General features: G+C 45.2%; 1 protein-coding gene across 1 annotated transcript in view; it reads right to left on the reverse strand.

The window, feature by feature from the left end:
• MAP3K5 (mitogen-activated protein kinase kinase kinase 5) overlaps positions 1–8,167 on the reverse strand; it is a 272,639-nt gene extending 264,472 nt beyond the window's left edge. The window contains exon 1 of the mRNA XM_068231644.1: positions 8,026–8,167. The gene's annotated coding sequence lies outside the window, so the exon portion shown is untranslated. The remainder of the gene's footprint in view (positions 1–8,025) is intronic.
• Positions 8,168–15,324: the final 7,157 nt, after the last annotated feature.

Consider the following 15,324-nt stretch of genomic DNA (forward strand, 5'->3'; position numbering starts at 1 on the left):
CCACCATGGCTACAACTGACGTGCAGAAACAGCATGGACACCATTCCCGGGAAGCCCACCAGGACGGCGTCTGAAGAGGCCCTCGCTGGACCCAGGGACCATTGAGTATAGCACTTACCTAGGTAAAGGGAAGTTTCTGGATAAACAAACTATTTTGGTAAAGAAACCCAGAGACCAAGTCTAAGAAAAGTTATGGTTCTCTGCAGCACTGCAGCAAACTACAGGGTGAACATCAAGCATGTGCAGTAGCAAGCTTAAAGGTTTTTATAGTGCACGCTATGACAGCGGATGAACTACAAGGGCCAGTGGAGTTACAATCCTTGGCAGGACACACAATGAACAACAAGCCCCAGCAGAGCTAGAAGTAAGCTTACACATCTCCACAATCGAGCAGGAGGAAGGGTAGAGAGATGAGCAGTCACATCCTGGAACCTGAAACTTTCCATTCTATAGTGGGCTAGATCCTCACTCTCCAATATGAAGTGCCTGGCCTGAGCACAGGAATCACTGCTGCTCTCTGGAGGAGGAAACACTAACCTCTTCATTGTGTGCTTTTCTGAACAGATCTGTTCTACGGAGATACATACTTTGGCTTTATACACACATGATTCTCGGCTAAGGCACTATTTACATACAGCTTGATTTAAAGTGAACCCAAGGTGAGAGTTATATGGAGGCTGCCATATTTATTACCTTTTAAGCAATGACAGTTGCCTGGCTGTCCTGCTGATCCTTTGCCTCCAATACTTTCAGCCATAGAACCCAAACAAGCATGCAGCAGATCAAGTGTTTCTAACAGTATTGTCAGAACTGACAAGATTAGCTGCATGCTTGTTTCTGGTGTACTACACTACTGCAGCCAAATAGATCAGCAGGGCTGTCAGGCGACAGACATTGTTTAAAAGGAAACAAATATGGCAATGTCCATATCCCTCTTACATCAGGTTCACTTTAATAGCAACGGTTCAGAAAAAAACAGATCTTTGTGCTGAATAAATTACCAGTCCCAGCCTTCCCAAATCCCTCCCCCCTCCTCATGGCAGTACTTTATGAAACCACTTCTTGCTTTATTACAAACTTGCATGTGTTGGAATATTTCTCTACCAACTTTGTCCATCTAGATTGTGTAACATTTGGCCACTCTTCTACACAGAACAGTTCAGCTCAGACAAATTATATGGTGTCCTACCTTCAAGGCATTCCACATTTGTTCAATAAGGTTCAAATCTGGTCTCATTCTAGACCATGCAGGGGCATTCACCTTTTTCTCCTTAGCCACTGTGTAGTACATTTCAGTTCAGACACTTCACAGCAGGGAGCATGGTGATGGAGGTAAAAGGGTTGGGGTTGGGGGGGTCAAGCATCCACTGGGCCCCTAGACTCTCTCCAGCCAGGCCCTAGGTAACTGCCTAGAATTGCCTTGTGGATTATCCGGCTCTTCTCACCATGCATATCACAAAGAATTCAGACGCAAAAGATGTAGTGTTATCATTCAAACCATGCTGGTCCTCTTTATCAGTAGTTTTTGATCATTTTAACATTTCAAAATAGGAAAGATATAAATTTAATTGATTGAAATAAGGTGTAGAGTCAGCTAAATATATTTTTCTGTAGAAAAATAGATATTGATATAGATCTGTGCATCGGTCCTGAAAAAGGAACAATGAGGAAGAAAGGGGGACAGAGGGATTTGGCTCCCAAAGAGGGACAGGTGGGAGCTATGTATATAGTCTGAGGCAGATATAGACAATGAATGCTCGCTACATGTAGTGAAACAGGCATGCACAAACTTGACTATACTAGGTACAAGTGAATTTAAATTGCCTCTAGCACTGGATTCCTCAGTTGTTTCGCAGACATCCAAATTACCATACAGTAGTTCTAAATGTTATACTAAGCCACTTATTACAATATGAAAGCAAACCCTTTAAAAACTGGAGAATTAAGTTATTACCCATTATCTCTGTCTTTAGTACAGCAAGCTATGCACAGTCAGCCAGGTTTTGATTTTAATTACATTTTAAATATGTATAATTTACTGTATATCTTTTTTATTACATGATGGTAAATAGCTATATTTTTCCAATAATTGGCACAGTCACCACTGCTGCATGTTGTCCCTCTCTTCTTGGCCAACGCCCCCAATGAGAACATTGTCAAGGCATAGCTGACCTGACGTTCAACCCCCAACTATTGAGATGTATTAAGGGAAAGACAGACTGTAGAGGGGTGTGTGATTCTGGCTGCAGGAAATTGAGGACTGTGAGGTCATCAGAGGTTCACTATTTTTTTGGAGTGGAAAGCAACGAACCAACAGACACATATAGTCCATGCTTTCCTATGTGCCTGTTTTTTGTATGAACAGTGGATATGACGCCATCCAAAATGGCATGCATTGACTCCGAACCGCAACGGATACTGCCACGGACATCTGGAGTGGTACAGCTTATCTGTAGTATATGAATACACTACGCTTTGGCTGGGTCCAGCAAAATGTGAACCAACCATGAGAAAGAATCACTAGAGAAACTAATCACCATACTTCCCTGACAGATGCTGTAAGTAAAAAAAAGGGGGGGGGGGCAATGCCACTGCATATAAATGTGGGCCCCGATACAAAAGGATATAATGAAATGGAGGCACATGGACTGGAGGCACATTGTAAGGGAAGTACATGAAATGGGGCACAATGAAGTGAGGGCACATGGAACTCGGAGCATGGTATAATGAGAAGCACATCTGTATACTTCTTTGTTTCCCCATTGGCAGCTGCTTTCCACTAAGCAACCACCGCTCCTCTGCAGACAATACAGATACTGCTTCTCCCTGCTGCAGCCCTGACACCATCACTTCTGCTGCGGCACTGCCGGGCACCATTGCCATATTGCAGTTCCCCACCAGACACTATGACGATGGGATATAGGGAGCCCCAGCAAAAGCATCTTTAAATCTTTCGCCTCCCCTCCAATGGCCCAAATGACCAATGGTGAACCCTGAAGACAGATTCAATTTTTTTTTATGCCAGGGCTTCCTACACTTTACTATTGTGGTGGTAATAGGAACCCCAAAAGAATTATCTTTGAATTTGCGGCCAGGGTTTACTATTGGTCTATACACTTAACTATGGGAATTCTGCCTAACTTCTCCCCACATCTACAACCACTAACTGATTCAGTAAAAGAACTCAGGATGAAAAAAAATTACCCAAACAACTTCCTTTGTTTGGGTAAGTGCAGTGATATTCTGGGACTGTGAGATTGAATGATTTTAACACTAGTGCTTATGCATAAAAGGAGTATATACATACCTTCTTTAAAGAGATACTGTAAACTTAAAAATGTCCACTGGGGGGTACTTACATCGGGAGGGAGAAGCCTTTGGATTCCTCCTTTTCTCCTCCATCCCACGGTGGCAGCGCTGGTGGCAGCGCTGGCCCCCTCAAGAGAAGTCGGCTGTGGCGCAGGCGCCTGCAATATTTACCTTCCACAGCTCCATCGCAGGCGCAGTGGCGGATTTCTGATGGGCTCAGGCGGAAATATCTGAGCTCGATCGGGTCCGCTCCACTGCGGTAGGTGCAAGCGACTCGTGCCTGCGCAATAGAGCAGACCCGATTAGGCTTGGCTATTTCCGCCTGAGCCCGAGCGGATAGCCGCTACTGCACCTGCTCTGGAGTCGGAGAAGGTAAATATTAACATGCCCGCTGTTCAGGGAGCCAGAGGCTTCCCCCTCCAAAAAGGTATGTAACCCCAGGGGACATTTTAAGTTTACATATTCTCTTTAAGGTATTCACACAAGGATCGCTGCCTCTGTCTACCCCGCTAGACTCTGTTTCCTTAGAGGAAGCACCCCCGGGCTTTCCAGTGCCCGCACCTACTGTCCACACTCTCTCTCTCCAGCTTAACGGTATGCACCCATTATTGTATCTACAATCTATCTGATGACTGCACAATTGCTTTATGCAATATTTACAAAACAGTAAACTAATAAAGAATTATTAACTCAGAAGTAGGACTAATAAAACGGAACTTTTAACGATTTACATTTATAAAATAGAACAATATCTGTGTAAGCTAGCTGTCATGTACTGATAGAACTCAATTATAATGAGCTAGGGGTCTATATAGTAAGAATCCCTGGAGAGTATTTCTCTGCCCCTTAGTTCATAACTGCATTATTCAATTACACAAATCCCCCACCAAACCAATAACCCAACATGTTTCCCTTCCTAGTGGAAGCTTTCTCAAGGGAACAAAGTGAAGTGCGACAGTGCATAGGTGCTAAGGTGCAATTGCATTAAAACAAAAAACAGAGAGTCATATAGCGTGTCCACTCATGACAGCAGCCTAGATGAACTGGCTCAGATGAAGCCCTTTTATACTTCCTGCGGGCCACATGGGTGGGGGTGTGTACAAGCCCTGCCCTTGTTTCTTTGCTACCCATCGTGATTGGTCCTGGATACATCCATAATAATTTTAGCCAATCATTTGAAGTCTCCATAGGGCTCCATACTTTCCTTAAATCCAATTATTAAAGGTCTGAGAGTTACCAAAATACATGAATAGTTCCCCGGAACGATCCCGGCAGGCTAAACGCATACAGACTCACTTACAGTGCTCTACGGGAGTCCTTTACAGGATGCCGAGATTTGGCGCTCCTGATTGGCCAGAACGTCTTCCGCATCACATGGCTGCCCATCCAATCAGAGTGCAGTCCCGCCTATCAGCTCTCCGTCTGAAACACGCTTACAGAGTCCAGGCGGGAGCCGTAACTGCAGTGCATTGCTGACTCGTTCTGAATATCAACAGAACGATTCTGGTCTTACAGGGAATCTTTCTTTAGGAGTTTATAATATCTTACCCTCATAATTTACACCAATTACACCAAGCTTTGCTTTTTTAGTAGGAGGGCTGTTTGGTTCCTTTTATCCCCCTATACATTCCTAGTAGTTTGGGTCACCCTAAGCTGCTTGGTTACTCTGTTGTACTGGTCTAAGCCCTATTTCATACAGCCTTATCAATCCCTGCCATGTACTGATGAGGACCAAAAGTCCGAAACAGGCTGTCTACATGTGGGTTTGATATGGCTGTGTAAAACTTAAAGCTATAGGCTTGCTATACACCAGCGGTTCTGGATGCTTGCTTAGCTTAACAAGGGTGAAAAGGGATAATTTGCATATTTAGTGGTAGTGCATTGTGGGTAACCACAAATGTTCACTTATAACTGAATTATTGCAAATTTCCTTCTGTTTTAAGAAGGCAATTACACCAAGCCTCATAATTTAATCACCCCAAACTTGTCATTACTAACCCTAGCCTATAGTTCTCAATACATGCATTTATTTTTACCAACAGATTATTTCACTATGATTGAATATGGTGATTATCAACCACCCACATCGATCATAATTTAAAATCAATCCGTGGTAAAAATATATCAAATGTACAATCAAACAGTACATTTTTCAATCGGACACATTGGTATGGTGGAAGCAGTATCGGTGGCCCGTAGTACTACACTGAAACACTGCTGATTTTCTAGTGACATTCTGCTGCATTACGTTTCTTTTCATTGGGGGGGGGGGGGGGGGGGGGGCTTTGGGCGCAACACAGGTGTTCTCTTCTGGAGTGACAAAATGGCTAGAGGAGCCACTGCAGATATCCGTTAAGTTTTCTTACTGTGTCAGGTCCTTGGTCTCAGTACTCCATAAGGACTAGTGACCCTAGTGGCCACAGGATCACTTTGCAACAGAATGTCATCAGGTCAGGGTCCTCAGGATCAGCCCATAAATGGTTTGCTGAAACCGGTGCATCTGTGATGAGAAATTATTTAGAGATATTGGAAGTGTGGAGACAGGCCAGGTAGACAGATAGGCTGAAGCTGCACGTCAAGTAGGGGTGGCAATCAAGCAGTGTTGTACATCTAAGCCAGGGCTGTCCAACTCCAGTGCTCAAGGGCTATATCCAGCATGGCTTTGAGGCAATCAGGCAAGGCTGTACTCAAACAAGACTGGCAACAGGATCAGGTAGGAAAACTAGGTCAGGCAATCGGGATCAGCAACAAAATAATTGAGCAGAGAAACTGCAACAGCACAGCTGGTATAAAGCTCTGGAGCTGATCAGAACTATCAGTGCCTGATCAAGATGGAAAACAAGTAGGTAGCCTTCACACATATCACTGCAATTTCCTTCTGCGTTTTTTTTTTCTGTAATGCTGCGCTTTTTAGGTTCTGAATCTTTTGTATGGGTTTTTTTTATGCATTTTTTCAATACATAGCAATAAAGTTAATTTACATGAAATTGTATGTAATCAACTTCACATTTTCGATATTCACAAAGTAAAAATATTACAATTCCCATTGACTTGCACTGTATACAAATTGCATGTCTGTTGAGGAATGAGGAAAAAAGCATACATGTACATGTTTTTTTGCAGAGAATTTGCCCAACAATGGAAGGCAAATGCGATGCTATTGACTTGCATTAGATGTGCAGTGGATGTGACAGGCCCGGATTTACCTCACTGGAGCCTATAGGCACAGATGTCCTGGCACACTAGACTCTGCCCTCCATGAACCTACAAACCCCCGCCGAACCACACCACAAGTGTGCTGTCTAGCCCAGCTGTCACTCGTCCCTTGCTTCTCCTGCCTGTCATAAGTACCTACAGGTGCCTCTTGTCATTAGGTAGCTAGAAATACCCTCAATATTAAGTAGCTAGAGTTGCCCCCAAGTATTAGGTAGCTAGAAGAAAATCAGTATAAGGTAGTCACTGTTGCCCCTGACTAAAGGGAGATCTTGTCAGTGGAATGCGGAGAGCAGGGTGAGTAACCTCTCATTTACACTCCCATTAGCAATCTGCATGGGGAGGAGGGAGGAAGGCGCTCGGAGAGGGAAGTAAGTACCCTTTCCATCAAGAGGCGCCTGTAGGCACATGCCTACAGTGCCTTATGGTAAATCTGGCCCTGGGATGTGAGTTTGCGAAAGCACAAATCACATGTGCATTCTTTTTTTATGAAAGCTGCCTAATATCCTGGCACTGGAGCCAAATGCTTATATGCACACAAATAGCGGTGCATGGTTGCATGCCCCTGCACACACAGCTACACACGCCGATATATGTAAGACAACTGCAGCTTGACAATGGCTGTGAACAGGCACAATAAAGGTAGCCATTCATCAGTTGACTTGGTGGCCGATCGACCATCCAATTCGATAATTAATCATTGAATCGGATGAAAATCGGTGCCGCCAAGAGCATGCCCGCTTGATGATGCAACCAATTCGGGTCGAGATTGATCACATTTGTCGTTTGGACATGTTGCAAGAAGTCGGGCTGACGTAGTTGATTTGATGCGTGGCGATAATGGCGATCGATATCTATTCTCAGAGGAGCTCAAAATCGTTTCCCTACCACAGTAATAGTAAGGCCAGGTTTGTGGAAGCCAGTCAACTTAATATATTTGGGGGATGTAGGAGGAAAATACAATTACCACAGTCCGCCATGCGCTGTAATCAAACACATGCATTCTGTGCACATGTGTAACCTTCATTTAGGTGTGTGTGCTGAAGGGGCAGCTGAAAATAGTAGGCCTTGGGTGTTGAAAAATTGGAATCCTGTCCTGCAAATTAGCTGCATATTCACGTGTCGCAGCGGCTGCACCGTCTGTGCAGTCTTTAGCTACACTGTCTGCCTCTTCTCTATGTGGCACGTTTACACATAACACGCGCCAGATAGAGAAGATGCAGACAGCGTGGTTGAGAACTGCATGGACGGTGCAGCCGCTACCCGCCGGGACAAGTAAGTATGCTGTTAATGGGCTGGGGCCCTGGGAGCAATGGGGTAGTGTATAGGTGTGTGCGTGTGTGAGCCATCAGTGGTGGGGGGCCCCCCAAATTAAGTTTGCCCCAGGGCCCCGGGGCCTCTTGAACCGGCCCAACCTGATCTTCCCCAATGGGTCCGCAAGAGATCTGTACTGCCGGATCATCTCATCCGAACACTGGCTGAAGCCACTGTTGTTCACCTTACCTCTCCCGTCTCATGCTGTCCTGATATGTGCCATGCTGTCAGCCCTTCATAGCAACAGAACATGTTGCTAGCCTGCAGGCTAGTGACGCATCTATGAAGAACCCATCCTGGAACCATCGTCCGAAGAATTGAGTTATGTTCCCTGCAGGCGATAGTAATTCAATTGAATGTACATTCCTTTTTACGGTATTGTCTTGCTCAATTTCAGAATCCTGTTCCTTTTCAGTTTGTAATGTCTGATCTAAAGTGCAAACCGATCAAACCAAACTATTAAGTTCTGTTACAGTCTTATGTAAATATTGGCGTTTTATTTATGTATTGGAAAAAAATGACTAGCAAAACAGTATGAAGTGCGGTGAAACACAAATATCATATGTAAATAACATTAGAATAGCTGATAATGAATGTTAGTCTGTTTGTATTCCAGTGCTGCCCTCTTGGGTAAGTGCTTGCAAGTGTATGGAATAAAGCTTAGTGAAGGCTTGTAAACCATTAGTGTCACAATGCTGGACCACAGAAACTGGGCGTATGATGAAAAATATTCAATGTATAAAATGGTTATCAGTATCAATTGGCATGTGAAAAGGATCTGTAGTTTCAGCTATGGAGTTAGTTTAACTCCACTCCAATATACATTGGATATCTATCTATCTATCTATCTATCTATCTATCTATCTATCTATCTATCTCTATGGCTAGGTCCACACTAGACACAGTTGCAGGACGGACACTGCAGTCCGGATCAGGGGAAGATTAGGGGAAGTACCACCGTACTGCAAACTGATTAAAGTGCATCAGTTTTGCATCAGTTTCCGTTCAGTTTTTCCCTGACAGAAAACGTCTCTATCATTAGGAAGGAGTGGGAGGATTTTTTTGGGCCAATCATAAAGCTCAGGCTATCCGTTTTCACATCAGTTTTTTGCCTGTGGAGCTGGAGATGCGTTTTCTCATTGCTTTTCACTACCCCTGCGTGTATCCGTGGTCCTGATCCGTTGCGTGAAAATGCAGCAGATCCGGACCTTTCGTTCAGGTTATGAAAACGGGTCCCCGCAAACGCAGACGGATCCGTTTTTTACTTGGGTGAGGCTGGCTGCTATTTTGAACATTAGTATCCGGGACTCCGTTTTTCATCAGGTTTGAAAAACGCAGCCCCGGATACGTTTCCGGACCTAGTGTGGACCAGGCCTATCTGACTGATCATTAGGGAAATACAGATAGAGGAAGGGATTATTATTATTATTTAGTATTTATATAGCGTCGATATCTTTCACATCGTTGTACAGAGTATATTGTCTTGTCACTTAACTGTCTCTCAGAGGGCCTGACAATCTCATCTGCTCAGCTGCCTGTGCAGGCAGGCAGCTTTTTGACCATTGTTTAGGTTTGCATGCTGCAGGACTCTGGAAAGAAGAGCTTCTGTCAGTTTTGCAGCTTGTGCTTGCTGAGGAATTTGCATACGTTGTCATGCAAATTGCCTGGCCACATTCATTGGAGGCGTGTACTATAAGTACTATGTGTTTCCCACAATGCTTGGCTGGTCATAAGGAGTCTTCCTGTGAAACACTCTGGAGAGTGTCAGCTATGCTCTTTGTTTGAAGATCAGCTTAGAGTAATTCCTGGAAAACTGCACTAGGCAGGTTTCCTTAGTGCAGTTAGGATTGCTTATCTGTTTGTTTGTTCTGTTGCTATTGTCCTGTCCCAGCGGTGGTCGACAGGAAATGGTTCTGATCTCTGTTCTTGGAGTATAGCTGGTACAGCGGTTGCTACCAGCTATCTCTTCTGATCTGTCTCACTTGAATCGCGCTGGCATCTTGCGCTAGTGCTGTGGATCCTTCTGTTCTGTCTCCTTGGATCACGCTAGCCACTTTCCGCTAGTGCTGTGGATCCTTCTGTTCTGTCTCCTTGGATCGTGCTAGCCACTTTCCGCTAGTGCTGTGGATCCTTCTGTTCTGCCTCCCTGGATCGCACTAAGCATCCTGCGCTAGTGCTGTGGATCCTTCTGTTCTGCTACTCTGTACCTGGATCGCACTCGCCTAGCGCTAGTGCTGTGGATCCTTCTGTTCTGTCTTCTCGGATCACGCTAGCCACTTTCGCTAGTGCTGTGGATCCTATCTCTCGCTTGTCCCTGTTTTCGTGTGTCTGTCTTGTCTGCTACGACCGCTTGCTGGAGGCTCGGTGAGGTAACCGTTAAGCAAGCGTTCGCGTCCTCTGTTTCATGTTTGTCTGTCGATGGTTAGTTAGGCGTGCTTGTCTCTATTGTGCTTATCACGTGGAGACCGCGCATAACCGCGTGCACTGTTGCGAATGAGTGCGGTGTTCGCGGTTAGCTAGCGTTTGTTGTTTTCCGCATCTCCTCATTGTGTGATTTGCTGTGCCTTTGCTATCCTCGTATTCTGTTCTGATCTGCCTTGTGTCACTTCTGGCAATCGCCTTTCTTGCGGTTGCGTATCTATTTCGTATCTGCTGTTGTGTGTGCGCAGTCGCGGGGTGGCGACTAGATTGGTGCACACATATACAGTCTGTCCCTTTGCTCGTTCTCATTCGCAATCGATTCTCTTGCGATTGCGTTCTGCGCTTCGTACAATTCCTGTCTGGCATTTGTGGAGGTACAGAGGATTGGTTCCTCTGCACTCCCCAGCGCCATCTGCCGACAGGAATTTCCCTCTACGGGTGCGTAGCACCTTTTGCTGGGTGCCTGCAATTATACGGTTGTGGAGGATTTCCGCCGAATCAGCGCACGCGTTGTGCGCTGCTCACGGAGAAAGTTCCACAATCGTTACAGTATGACCAGCCCAACTCAAAGCCCCAGTGTAGACGGAATTTCTGATTTGTACGATTTTGTCGAGTTTGGGTCCTGTGTCTTTAAGAGCTTTAAAAGGCTAAATTCAGAGACCAAAGCGGAATTTCTTTCTGAATGTGTGAGGTTTTGTCTGAATCCCACCTTTCAGATTACTGATCCGTCTACGTCGGCTCTTCAGTTTGCCTATGTACTCTTAAAAGACGATTTGTTCACCTGGGCATATGATGTGCTAAAAAATAATTCTTGGAATGGTAATCTGTATCAGTTTCTTGCAGTGATATTCTCTCACTGGTTTAAACTGCCTGGCTTACCACCTGCTCTGATTGAATGTGTAGCTGCTGATAAGTCAGCTGATCTTTCCCTTCCATGCAAAACTTTGCAGTATGGCAATAAGTTCAATGTGTCTGTTGCCACTTCAGGTTTTAAACAGCAGACATGCAAAGTGGCTAAAAAGAGAAAAACTAAAAAACGCAAGTATCGGAATAAAACACTCCCTATTGATGTTTATAATGATGTTGTTCCGTCTCTGGCTTTTTTGCTCCAATCCAAAGCTTATGTGGATCCTGCTATAGATAGGATCGCACACTATATTAAAGCAGTTAAAAAATCTGTTCTTGTTCCTGAACTCCACCCCTATGGAGATTATCTGGATACTGGCCTGTTTGAACCCCCATTGGCTTCCTGGGATATTGAGGCCTTGCTGGAGGAATTCGATTTTGATTGGAAAGCTTTTTGCGATTTTTACATCGCAAAAAGCCAGGATGTCTTGAATGATTGTCTCGATTCTATGTACCTTTTGATTGATTCCGATGAATGTGACGAGGGGGATGTGGATCTGGTGATTTATGTGTGGCAGACGATTTTGGATGAGTTGCACACACACCAACCAATTGATTCCAATAAAGAGACATCGTTGTCGGATGATTGTTCCTGCCTTTCTGGGGTAAAGCATGAGAGTCTTGACTTTGTGCAATCTGAAATGAATGAGTGTGCCGCTGTGGTTGATTCCTGTGCGAATCCTGAAGGATTCGCTCCTGACAGTGTGCAGTTTGAATCTGTGCAATCAGATGCCTGTTTCTCGGATGTTCCTGCAGATTGTGATCGGCATGAGTCTGCCGGTTTCCTCAAGGATGTGTGGGATCTAGTGTTGGGCGAACATCTAGATGTTCGGGTTCGGGCCGAACAGGCCGAACATGGCCGCGATGTTCGGGTGTTCGACCCGAACTCCGAACATAATGGAAGTCAATGGGGACCCGAACTTTTGTGCTTTGTAAAGCCTCCTTACATGCTACATACCCCAAATTTACAGGGTATGTGCACCTTGGGAGTGGGTACAAGAGGAAAAAAAAAATTAGCAAAAAGAGCTTATAGTTTTTGAGAAAATCGATTTTAAAGTTTCAAAGGGAAAACTGTCTTTTAAATGCGGGAAATGTCTGTTTTCTTTGCACAGCCACAGGTAACATGCTTTTTGTCGGCATGCAGTCATAAATGTAATACATATAAGAGGTTCCAGGAAAAGGGACTGGTAACGCTAACCCAGCAGCAGCACACGTGATGGAACAGGAGGAGGGTGGCGCAGGAGGAGAAGGCCACGCTTTGAGACACAACAACCCAGGCCTTGCATGAGGACAAGAAGCGTGCGGATAGCAATTTGCATTTTGTCGCCATGCAGTCATAAATGTAATACAGATGAGAGGTTCAATAAACAGGGACCGGAAACGCTAACCCATCACAGATGTTCATTGTTCATGTTACTTGGTTGGGGTCCGGGAGTGTTGCGTAGTCGTTTCCAATCCAGGATTGATTCATTTTAATTTGAGTCAGACGGTCTGCATTTTCTGTGGAGAGGCGGATACGCCGCCGATCTGTGATGATGCCTCCGGCAGCACTGAAACAGCGTTCCGACATAACGCTGGCTGCCGGGCAAGCCAGCACCTCTATTGCGTACATTGCCAGTTTGTGCCAGGTGTCTAGCTTCGATACCCAATAGTTGAAGGGTGCAGATGGATTGTTCAACACAGCTACGCCATCTGACATGTAGTCCTTGACCATCTTCTCCAGGCGATCGGTGTTGGAGGTGGATCTGCACGCTTGCTGTTCTGTGTGCTGCTGCATGGGTGTCAGAAAATTTTCCCACTCCAAGGACACTGCCGATACCATTCCCTTTTGGGCACTAGCTGCGGCTTGTGTTGTTTGCTGCCCTCCTGGTCGTCCTGGGTTGGCGGAAGTCAGTCTGTCGGCGTACAACTGGCTAGAGGAGGGGGAGGATGTCAATCTCCTCTCTAAAGTCTCCACAAGGGCCTGCTGGTATTCTTCCATTTTGACCTGTCTGGCTCTTTCTTCAAGCAGTTTTGGAACATTGTGTTTGTACCGTGGATCCAGAAGGGTATAAACCCAGTAATTGGTGTTGTCCAGAATGCGCACAATGCGTGGGTCGCGTTCAATGCAGTCCTAGGCCGAAGAGGTCATAGCCTAGGGTCACAAAACCTGTTTATTTGGGCAATTTCAATGGTGGCGAGTCTGACGTACATAAATCGCAGCAATGGCCGTTAGCAACGTCTGAATCTCACGAAATGTCTCATGCAGGTAGAAGACATATTGTTAGACTTGGGCTCCAAAGATGGGTTCCCTACATCTCTGCAAACCAGAGTTACAGGGCTCCAAATTTGGTAAAATCCCCCATAGGCTTTCATTGGGCCTCCTATTTACAGTTCCAAAATCTCACATCTTTTCAAAGGGCAATTACTCAGCAGTGGCAAATTTTCTAGCATTGTAGGGACCCTTAGGGGGAACATGACTGGTGAGTTTCGGGCCCCTAGGCCAAAGAGGTCATAGCCTAGGGTCACAAAAACCTGTTTATTTGGGCTATTTCAATGGTAGTGATGGTGACGTACATAAATCGCAGCAATGGCCGTTAGCAAAGTCTGAATCTCACGAAATGTCTCATGCAGGTAGAAGACATATTGTTAGACTTGGATTCCAAAGATGGGGTCCCTACATCTCTGCAAACCAGAGTTACAGGGGTCCAAAATTGGTAAAATCCCCTATAGGATTTCATTGCCTCCCTATTTCACTTTCCAAAATCTCACATCTTTTCAAAGGGCAATGGCTCAGCAGTACCAAATTTTCTAGCATTGTAGGGACCCTTAGGGGGAACATGACTGGTGAGTTTCGGGCCCCTAGGCCGAAGAGGTCATAGCCTAGGGTCACAAAAACCTGTTTATTTGGGCTATTTCAATGGTAGTGATGGTGGCGTACATAAATCTCAGCCATGGCCGTTAGCAACGTCTGAATCTCACGAAATGTCTCATGCAGGTAGAAGACATATTGTTAGACTTGGATTCCAAAGATGGGGTCCCTACATCTCTGCAAACCAGAGTTACAGGGGTCCAAAATTGGTAAAATCCCCCATAGGATTTCATTGCCTCCCTATTTCACTTTCCAAAATCTCACATCTTTTCAAAGGGCAATGGCTCAGCAGTACCAAATTTTCTAGCATTGTAGGGACCCTTAGGGGGAACATGACTGGTGAGTTTCGGGCCCCTAGGCCAAAGAAGTCATAGCCTAGGGTCACAAAAACCTGTTTATTTGGGCTATTTCAATGGTAGTGATGGTGGCGTACATAAATCACAGCAATGGCCGTTAGCAAAGTCTGAATCTCACGAAATGTCTCATGCAGGTAGAAGACATATTGTTAGACTTGGATTCCAAAGATGGGGTCCCTACATCTCTGCAAACCAGAGTTACAGGGGTCCAAAATTGGTAAAATCCCCCATAGGATTTCATTGCCTCCCTATTTCACTTTCCAAAATCTCACATCTTTTCAAAGGGCAATGGCTCAGCAGTACCAAATTTTCTAGCATTGTAGGGACCCTTAGGGGGAACATGACTGGTGAGTTTCGGGCCCCTAGGCCGAAGAGGTCATAGCCTAGGGTCACAAAAACCTGTTTATTTGGGCTATTTCAATGGTAGTGATGGTGGCGTACATAAATCTCAGCCATGGCCGTTAGCAACGTCTGAATCTCACGAAATGTCTCATGCAGGTAGAAGACATATTGTTAGACTTGGATTCCAAAGATGGGGTCCCTACATCTCTGCAAACCAGAGTTACAGGGGTCCATAATTGGTAAAATCCCCCATAGGCTTTCATTGGGCCTCCTATTTACCGTTCCAAAATCTCACACCATTTCAAAGGGCAATGGCTCAGCAGTGGCAAAACTCACCAGTCATGATCCCCCTAAGGGTCCCTACAATGCTAGAAAATTTGGTACTGCTGAGCCATTGCCCTTTGAAAAGATGTGAGATTTTGGAAAGTGAAATAGGGAGGCAATGAAATCCTATGGGGGATTTTACCAATTTTGGACCCCTGTAACTCTGGTTTGCAGAGATGTAGGGACCCCATCTTTGGAATCCAAGTCTAACAATATGTCTTCTACCTGCATGAGACATTTCGTGAGATTCAGACTTTGCTAACGGCCATTGCTGCGATTTATGTACGT

This window comes from Hyperolius riggenbachi, chromosome 4 (assembly GCF_040937935.1).
Source record: "Hyperolius riggenbachi isolate aHypRig1 chromosome 4, aHypRig1.pri, whole genome shotgun sequence".
NCBI classification, from domain to species: Eukaryota; Metazoa; Chordata; class Amphibia; order Anura; family Hyperoliidae; genus Hyperolius; species Hyperolius riggenbachi.